At 44.1% G+C, this 7,500-nt stretch overlaps 5 non-coding genes and 2 pseudogenes across 5 annotated transcripts; all 7 read left to right on the plus strand.

Moving 5' to 3' along the window:
* Positions 1-23, plus strand: part of LOC125732157 (5S ribosomal RNA) — a 109-nt pseudogene extending 86 nt beyond the window's left edge.
* A 1,072-nt stretch (positions 24-1,095) lies between these two features.
* LOC125731910 (5S ribosomal RNA) lies at positions 1,096-1,214 on the plus strand (annotated as a pseudogene).
* Positions 1,215-2,288: 1,074 nt separating this feature from the next.
* Positions 2,289-2,407, plus strand: LOC125730842 (5S ribosomal RNA). Its single transcript, XR_007391131.1, has one exon. It is a non-coding gene; the product is annotated as a 5S ribosomal RNA (ribosomal RNA).
* A 1,073-nt stretch (positions 2,408-3,480) lies between these two features.
* LOC125731243 (5S ribosomal RNA) lies at positions 3,481-3,599 on the plus strand. The gene has a single exon (XR_007391525.1). It is a non-coding gene; the product is annotated as a 5S ribosomal RNA (ribosomal RNA).
* A 1,076-nt stretch (positions 3,600-4,675) lies between these two features.
* LOC125737269 (5S ribosomal RNA) lies at positions 4,676-4,794 on the plus strand. Its single transcript, XR_007396535.1, has one exon. It is a non-coding gene; the product is annotated as a 5S ribosomal RNA (ribosomal RNA).
* Positions 4,795-5,871: 1,077 nt separating this feature from the next.
* On the plus strand, positions 5,872-5,990 carry LOC125732478 (5S ribosomal RNA). Its single transcript, XR_007391858.1, has one exon. It is a non-coding gene; the product is annotated as a 5S ribosomal RNA (ribosomal RNA).
* Positions 5,991-7,070: 1,080 nt separating this feature from the next.
* Positions 7,071-7,189, plus strand: LOC125734433 (5S ribosomal RNA). The gene has a single exon (XR_007393745.1). It is a non-coding gene; the product is annotated as a 5S ribosomal RNA (ribosomal RNA).
* The last annotated feature ends 311 nt before the right edge of the window (positions 7,190-7,500 follow it).

Genomic DNA, 7,500 nt, shown 5'->3' on the forward strand with positions numbered 1-7,500 from the left:
GGGAATACCACGTGCTGTAAGCTTTTCTCACTTTTACTTTATACAAGGGGCGCTCCACTTCACGATTAATTTAAATCTATCACTCCCCTTCCATTTTACTATTTTATATATATATTTTTTTCTCTCATTCATAAAGGCAGCCTTTACACACCGTTTTACTCTAAATACTGCCTGGTAATTCTAGGTGCTGTGAGCTGTTCGTGCCTTTATTCCACCAGGGCGCGATCTTCTGACAAACTTGAAGACTGTCACTCCACATTCACGTTTTACAACTTATTGTTAATAATAAAGAGACAGCTTTTTACACACAGTTTTAAACAAAGTACTGATATAATTCCTCTTAAACTCACCGCTTTGTTTTCTATGCAAAAACCACTTCGCCACAGAATATTCGATATTATTGGCATATTATCTGCTCTTCTCCTCCTTTCAAAACTTGCTAAAAGCTGTATTTAAAAGAGCAGGTTGGCCGGGGTAATTCACACCCTTCAATGCCAGATTAATGTTTAGGTTAGTGGGAATCACAGAAGAATTAGGGATGAAAACTTCTTTGCTGGTGGTAGAAGCGGTCTGGTGAATTTTTAGAGAGAAGAGGCCGTCTATGTTTGAATGTAGAAAATAGTTCTGGCTGCAGCCTGCAGTATGGACTTGTTGGTGTGTGTAGCTCCCAGTGTTCTGACAGCGCGACGTTTTGGGGAAGCATGTGATTCAGCAGCTACCAGTGGGCTTCGTGCGGCGGAGATTTTGTGGCTGTTAGCGGAGTTGATAACAGAGGGTCGTTAAGAGAAGCCTGCATGAGGTAGGCAAAGGAGTAATGTTTGCCGTCGGGGGACGTGCGGCGATTAACCTGTGCGGTAGTGAAAAGGACTTAAAGAGAAGGAAGTGTGCGGATGCGGAAAGAATGGAATAATTGTGGTAGGCTGCCGGCTGAGTAGTTTGGTGAATGTTTGGTGTGGGTCCGGCGCTGCCGAATGGATGGTGGGGCTGCAGTGTGAGTCAGATAAAAAAAAAAAAAACATTAGTAGGATCCAATGGGACCAACTGGCATGTATAGAGGCGTGTAATGCAAAAGGGCTGTTTTTGGTAGCGTCTCTCGCTTATGGCCATGCCAGCCTGAACACGCCCGATCTCATCGGATCTCGGAAGACAATCAGGGAACGGTCTGGTTAGTACTTGGATGGGAGACCTCCTGGGAATACCTGGTGCTGTAAGCTTTTCTCACTTTTACTTTATACAGGGGGCACTCCACTTCACGATTAATTTAAATCTATCACTCCCCTTACGTTTTACTATTTTATATATATATTTTTTTTCGCTCATTCATAAAGGCAGCTTTTGCACACCGTTTAACTCTAAATACTGCCTGGTAATTCTAGGTGCTGTAAGCTGTTCGTGCCTTTCTTCCACCAGAGCGCGATCTTCTCACAAACTTGAAGACTGTCACTCCCCATTCACGTTTTACAACTTATTGTTAATGATAAAGAGACAGCTTTTTACACACAGTTTTAAACAAAGTACTGATATTATTCCTCTTCAACTGACTGCGTTGTTTTCTATGCAAAAACCACTTCGCCACAGAAGACTCGATATTATTGGCATAGCAAGTTCTGCTCTTCTCCTTTCAAAACTTGCTAAAAGCTGTATTTAAAAGAGCAGGTTGGCCGGGGTAATTCACACCCTTCAATGCCAGATTAATGTTTAGGTTAGTGGGAATCACAGAGGAATTAGGGATGGAAACTTCTTTGCTGGTGGTAGAAGCGGTCTGGTGAATTTTTAGAGAGAAGAGGCCGTCGATGTTTCAATGTAGAAAATTGTTCTGGCTGCAGCCTGCAGTATGGACTTGTTGGCGTGTGTAGCTCCCAGTGTTCTGACAGCGTAACGTTTTGGGGAAGCATGTGATTCAACAGCTACCAGTGGGCTTCGTGCGGCAGAGATTTTGTGGCTGTTAGCGGAGTTGATAACAGAGGGTCGTTAAGAGAAGCCTGCATGAGGTAGGCAAAGGAGTAATGTTTGCCGGCGGGGTACGTGCGGCGATTAACCTGTGCGGTAGTGAAAAGGACTTAAAGAGAAGGAAGTGTGCGGATGCGGAAAGAATGGAATAATTGTGGTAGGCTGCCGGCTGAGTAGTTTGGTGAATGTTTGGTGTGGGTGCGGCGCTGCCGATTGGATGGTGGTGCTGCAGTGTGAGTCAGATAAAAAAAAAAAAAACCAGGAGTATGATCCAATGGGACTAACTGGCATGTATAGACGCGTGTAATGCAAAAGGGCTGTTTTTGGTAGTGTCTCTCGCTTATGGCCATACCACCCTGAACACGCCCGATCTCGTCTGATCTCGGAAGCTAAGTGGGGTAGGGTCTGGTTAGTACTTGGATGGGAGACTGCCTGGGAATACCACGTGCTGTAAGCTTTTCTCACTTTTACTTTATACAAGGGGCGCTCCACTTCACGATTAATTTAAATCTATCACTCCCCTTCCATTTTACTATTTTATATATATATTTTTTTTCTCTCATTCATAAAGGCAGCCTTTACACACCGTTTTACTCTAAATACTGCCTGGTAATTCTAGGTGCTGTGAGCTGTTCGTGCCTTTATTCCACCAGGGCGCGATCTTCTGACAATCTTGAAGACTGTCACTCCACATTCACGTTTTACAACTTATTGTTAATAATAAAGAGACAGCTTTTTACACACAGTTTTAAACAAAGTACTGATATAATTCCTCTTAAACTCACCGCTTTGTTTTCTATGCAAAAACCACTTCGCCACAGAATATTCGATATTATTGGCATATTATCTGCTCTTCTCCTCCTTTCAAAACTTGCTAAAAGCTGTATTTAAAAGAGCAGGTTGGCCAGGGTAATTCACACCCTTCAATGCCAGCTCAATGTTTAGGTTAGTGGGAATCACAGAAGAATTAGGGATGAAAACTTCTTTGCTGGTGGTAGAAGCGGTCTGGTGAATTTTTAGAGAGAAGAGGCCGTCGATGTTTGAATGTAGAAAATTGTTCTGGCTGCAGCCTGCAGTATGGACTTGTTGGTGTGTGTAGCTCCCAGTGTTCTGACAGCGCGACGTTTTGGGGAAGCATGTGATTCAACAGCTACCAGTGGGCTTCGTGCAGCAGAGATTTTGTGGCTGTTAGCGGAGTTGATAACAGAGGGTTGTTAAGAGAAGCCTGCATGAGGTAGGCAAAGGAGTAATGTTTGCCGTCGGGGGACGTGCGGCGATTAACCTGTGCGGTAGTGAAAAGGACTTAAAGAGAAGGAAGTGTGCGGATGCGGAAAGAATGGAATAATTGTGGTAGGCTGCCGGCTGAGTAGTTTGGTGAATGTTTGGTGTGGGTCCGGCGCTGCCGATTGGATGGTGGGGCTGCAGTGTGAGTCAGATAAAAAAAAAAAAAACATTAGTAGGATCCAATGGGACCAACTGGCATGTATAGAGGCGTGTAATGCAAAAGGGCTGTTTTTGGTAGCATCTCTCGCTTATGGCCATGCCAGCCTGAACACGCCCGATCTCATCGGATCTCGGAAGCCAATCAGGGTAGGGTCTGGTTTGTACTTGGATGGGAGACCTCCTGGGAATACCAGGTGCTGTAAGCTTTTCTCACTTTTACTTTATACAGGGGGCACTCCACTTCACGATTAATTTAAATCTATCACTCCCCTTACGTTTTACTATTTTATATATATATTTTTTTTCGCTCATTCATAAAGGCAGCTTTTGCACACCGTTTAACTCTAAATACTGCCTGGTAATTCTAGGTGCTGTAAGCTGTTCGTGCCTTTCTTCCACCAGGGCGCGATCTTCTCACAAACTTGAAGACTGTCACTCCCCATTCACGTTTTACAACTTATTGTTAATGATAAAGAGACAGCTTTTTACACACAGTTTTAAACAAAGTACTGATATTATTCCTCTTTAACTGACCGCTTTGTTTTCTATGCAAAAACCACTTCGCCACAGAAGACTCGATATTATTGGCATAGCAAGTTCTGCTCTTCTCCTTTCAAAAATTGCTAAAAGCCGTATTTAAAAGAACAGATTGGCCGGGGTAATTCACACCCTTCAATGCCAGCTTAATGTTTAGGTTAGTGGGAATCACAGAGGAATTAGGGATGGAAACTTCTTTGCTGGTGGTAGAAGCGGTCTGGTGAATTTTTAGAGAGAAGAGGCCGTCGATGTTTGAATGTAGAAAATTGTTCTGGCTGCAGCCTGCAGTATGGACTTGTTGGTGTGTGTAGCTCCCAGTGTTCTGACAGCGCAACGTTTTGGGGAAGCATGTGATTCAGCAGCTACCAGTGGGCTTCGTGCGGCGGAGATTTTGTGGCTGTTAGCGGAGTTGATAACAGAGGGTCGTTAAGAGAAGCCTGCATGCAGTAGGCAAAGGAGTAATGTTTGCTGGCGGGGGACGTGCGGCGATTAACCTGTGCGGTAGTGAAAAGGAGTTAAAAAGAAGGAAGTGTGCGGATGCGGTAAGAATGGAATAATTGTGGTAGGCTGCCGGCTGAGTAGTTTGGTGAATGTTTGGTGTGGGTCCGGCGTTGCCGATTGGATGGTGGGGCTGCAGTGTGAGTCAGATAAAAAAAAAAAAAAAACCAGGAGTAGGATCCAATGGGACCAACTGGCATGTATAGAGGCGTGTAATGCAAAAGGGCTGTTTTTGGTAGCATCTCTCGCTTATGGCCATACCACCCTGAACACGCCCGATCTCGTCTGATCTCGGAAGCTAAGCAGGGTAGGGTCTGGTTAGTACTTGGATGGGAGACCACCTGGGACTACCAATTGCTGTAAGCTTTTCTCACTTTTACTTTAAACGGGGGGCGCTCCACTTCACGATTAATTTAAATCTATCACTCCCCTTCCATTTTACTATTTTATATATATTTTTTTTTTCTCTCTTTCATAAAGGCAGCTTTTACACACCGTTTTACTCTAAATACTTCCTGGTAATTCTAGGTGCTGTAAGCTGTTCGTGCCTATATTCCACCAGGGCGCGATCTTCTCACAAACTTGATGACTGTCACTCCCCATTCACGTTTTACAACTTATTGTTAATGATAAAGAGACAGCTTTTTACACACAGTTTTAAACAAAGTACTGATATTATTCCTCTTCAACTGACCGCTTTGTTTTCTATGCAAAAACCACTTCGCCACAGAAGACTCGATATTATTGGCATAGCAAGTTCTGCTCTTCTCCTTTCAAAACTTGCTAAAAGCTGTATTTAAAAGAACAGATTGGCCGGGGTAATTCACACCCTTCAATGCCAGCTTAATGTTTGGGTTAGTGGGAGTCATAGAGGAATTAGGGATGGAAACTTCTTTGCTGGTGGTAGAAGCGGTCTGGTGAATTTTTAGAGAGAAGAGGCCGTCGATGTTTGAATGTAGAAAATTGTTCTGGCTGCAGCCTGCAGTATGGACTTGTTGGTGTGTGTAGCTCCCAGTGTTCTGACAGCGCGACGTTTTGGGGAAGCATGTGATTCAGCAGCTACCAGTGGGCTTCGTGCGGTGGAGATTTTGTGGCTGTTAGCGGAGTTGATAACAGAGGGTCGTTAAGAGAAGCCTGCATGCAGTAGGTAAAGGAGTAATGTTTGCCGGCGGGGGACGTGCGGCGATTAACCTGTGCGGTAGTGAAAAGGAGTTAAAGAGAAGGAAGTGTGCGGATGCGGAAAGAATGGAATAATTGTGGTAGGCTGCCGGCTGAGTAGTTTGGTGAATGTTTGGTGTGGGTCCGGCGTTGCCGATTGGATGGTGGGGCTGCAGTGTGAGTCAGATAAAAAAAAAAAAAAAAAACAGGAGTAGGATCCAATGGGACCAACTGGCATGTATAGAGGCGTGTAATGCAAAAGGGCTGTTTTTGGTAGCGTCTCTCGCTTATGGCCATACCACCCTGAACACGCCCGATCTCGTCTGATCTCGGAAGCTAAGCAGGGTAGGGTCTGGTTAGTACTTGGATGGGAGACCACCTGGGAATACCAGGTGCTGTAAGCTTTTCTCACTTTTACTTTATACAGGGGGCGCTCCACTTCACGATTAATTTAAATCTATCACTCCCCTTCCATTTTACTATTTTATATATATATATTTTTTTTTCTCTCATTCTTAAAGCCAGCTTTTAGAAACCGTTTTACTCTAAATACTTCCTGGTAATTCTAGGTGCTGTAAGCTGTTCGTGCCTTTATTCCACCAGGGCGCGATCTTCTCACAAACTTGAAGACTGTCACTCCCCATTCACATTTTACAACTTATTGTTAATGATAAAGAGACAGCTTTTTACACACAGTTTTAAACAAAGTACTGATATTATTCCTCTTCAACTGACCGCTTTGTTTTCTATGCAAAAACCACTTCGCCACAGAAGACTCGATATTATTGGCATAGCAAGTTCTGCTCTTATCCTTTCAAAACTTGCTAAAAGCTGTATTTAAAAGAACAGGTTGGCCGGGGTAATTCACACCCTTCAATGCCAGCTTAATGTTTAGGTTAGTGGGAATCACAGAGGAATTAGGGATGGAAACTTCTTTGCTGGTGGTAGAAGCGGTCTGGTGAATTTTTAGAGAGAAGAGGCCGTCGATGTTTGAATGTAGAAAATTGTTCTGGCTGCAGCCTGCAGTATGGACTTGTTGGTGTGTGTAGCTCCCAGTGTTCTGACAGCGCGACGTTTTGGGGAAGCATGTGATTCAGCAGCTACCAGTGGGCTTCGTGCGGCGGAGATTTTGTGGCTGTTAGCGGAGTTGATAACAGAGGGTCGTTAAGAGAAGCCTGCATGCAGTAGGCAAAGGAGTAATGTTTGCCGGCGGGGGACGTGCGGCGATTAACCTGTGCGGTAGTGAAAAGGAGTTAAAGAGAAGGAAGTGTGCGGATGCGGAAAGAATGGAATAATTGTGGTAGGCTGCCGGCTGAGGAGTTTGGTGAATGTTTGGTGTGGGTCCGGCGCTGCCGATTGGATGGTGGTGCTGCAGTGTGAGTCAGATAAAAAAAAAAAAAAAAAACAGGAGTAGGATCCACTTGGACTAACTGGCATGTATAGATTCGTGTAATGCAAATGGGCTGTTTTTGGTAGCATCTCTCGCTTACGGCCATACCACCCTGAACACGCCCGATCTCGTCTGATCTCGGAAGCTAAGCAGGGCAGGGTATGGTTAGTACTTGGATGGGAGACCACCTGGGAATACCAGGTGCTGTAAGCTTTTCTCACTTTTACTTTATACAGGGGGCGCTCCACTTCACGATTAATTTAAATCTATCACTCCCCTTCCATTTTACTATTTTATATATATATATATATATTTTTCTCTCATTCTTAAAGCCAGCTTTTAGAAACCGTTTTACTCTAAATACTTTCTGGTAATTCTAGGTGCTGTAAGCTGTTCGTGCCTTTATTCCACCAGGGCGCGATCTTCTCACAAACTTGAAGACTGTCACTCCCCATTCACGTTTTACAACTTATTGTTAATGATAAAGAGACAGCTTTTTACACACAGTTTTAAACAAAGTACTG

The sequence above is a fragment of the Brienomyrus brachyistius genome, chromosome 2, assembly GCF_023856365.1.
Source record: "Brienomyrus brachyistius isolate T26 chromosome 2, BBRACH_0.4, whole genome shotgun sequence".
NCBI classification, from domain to species: Eukaryota; Metazoa; Chordata; class Actinopteri; order Osteoglossiformes; family Mormyridae; genus Brienomyrus; species Brienomyrus brachyistius.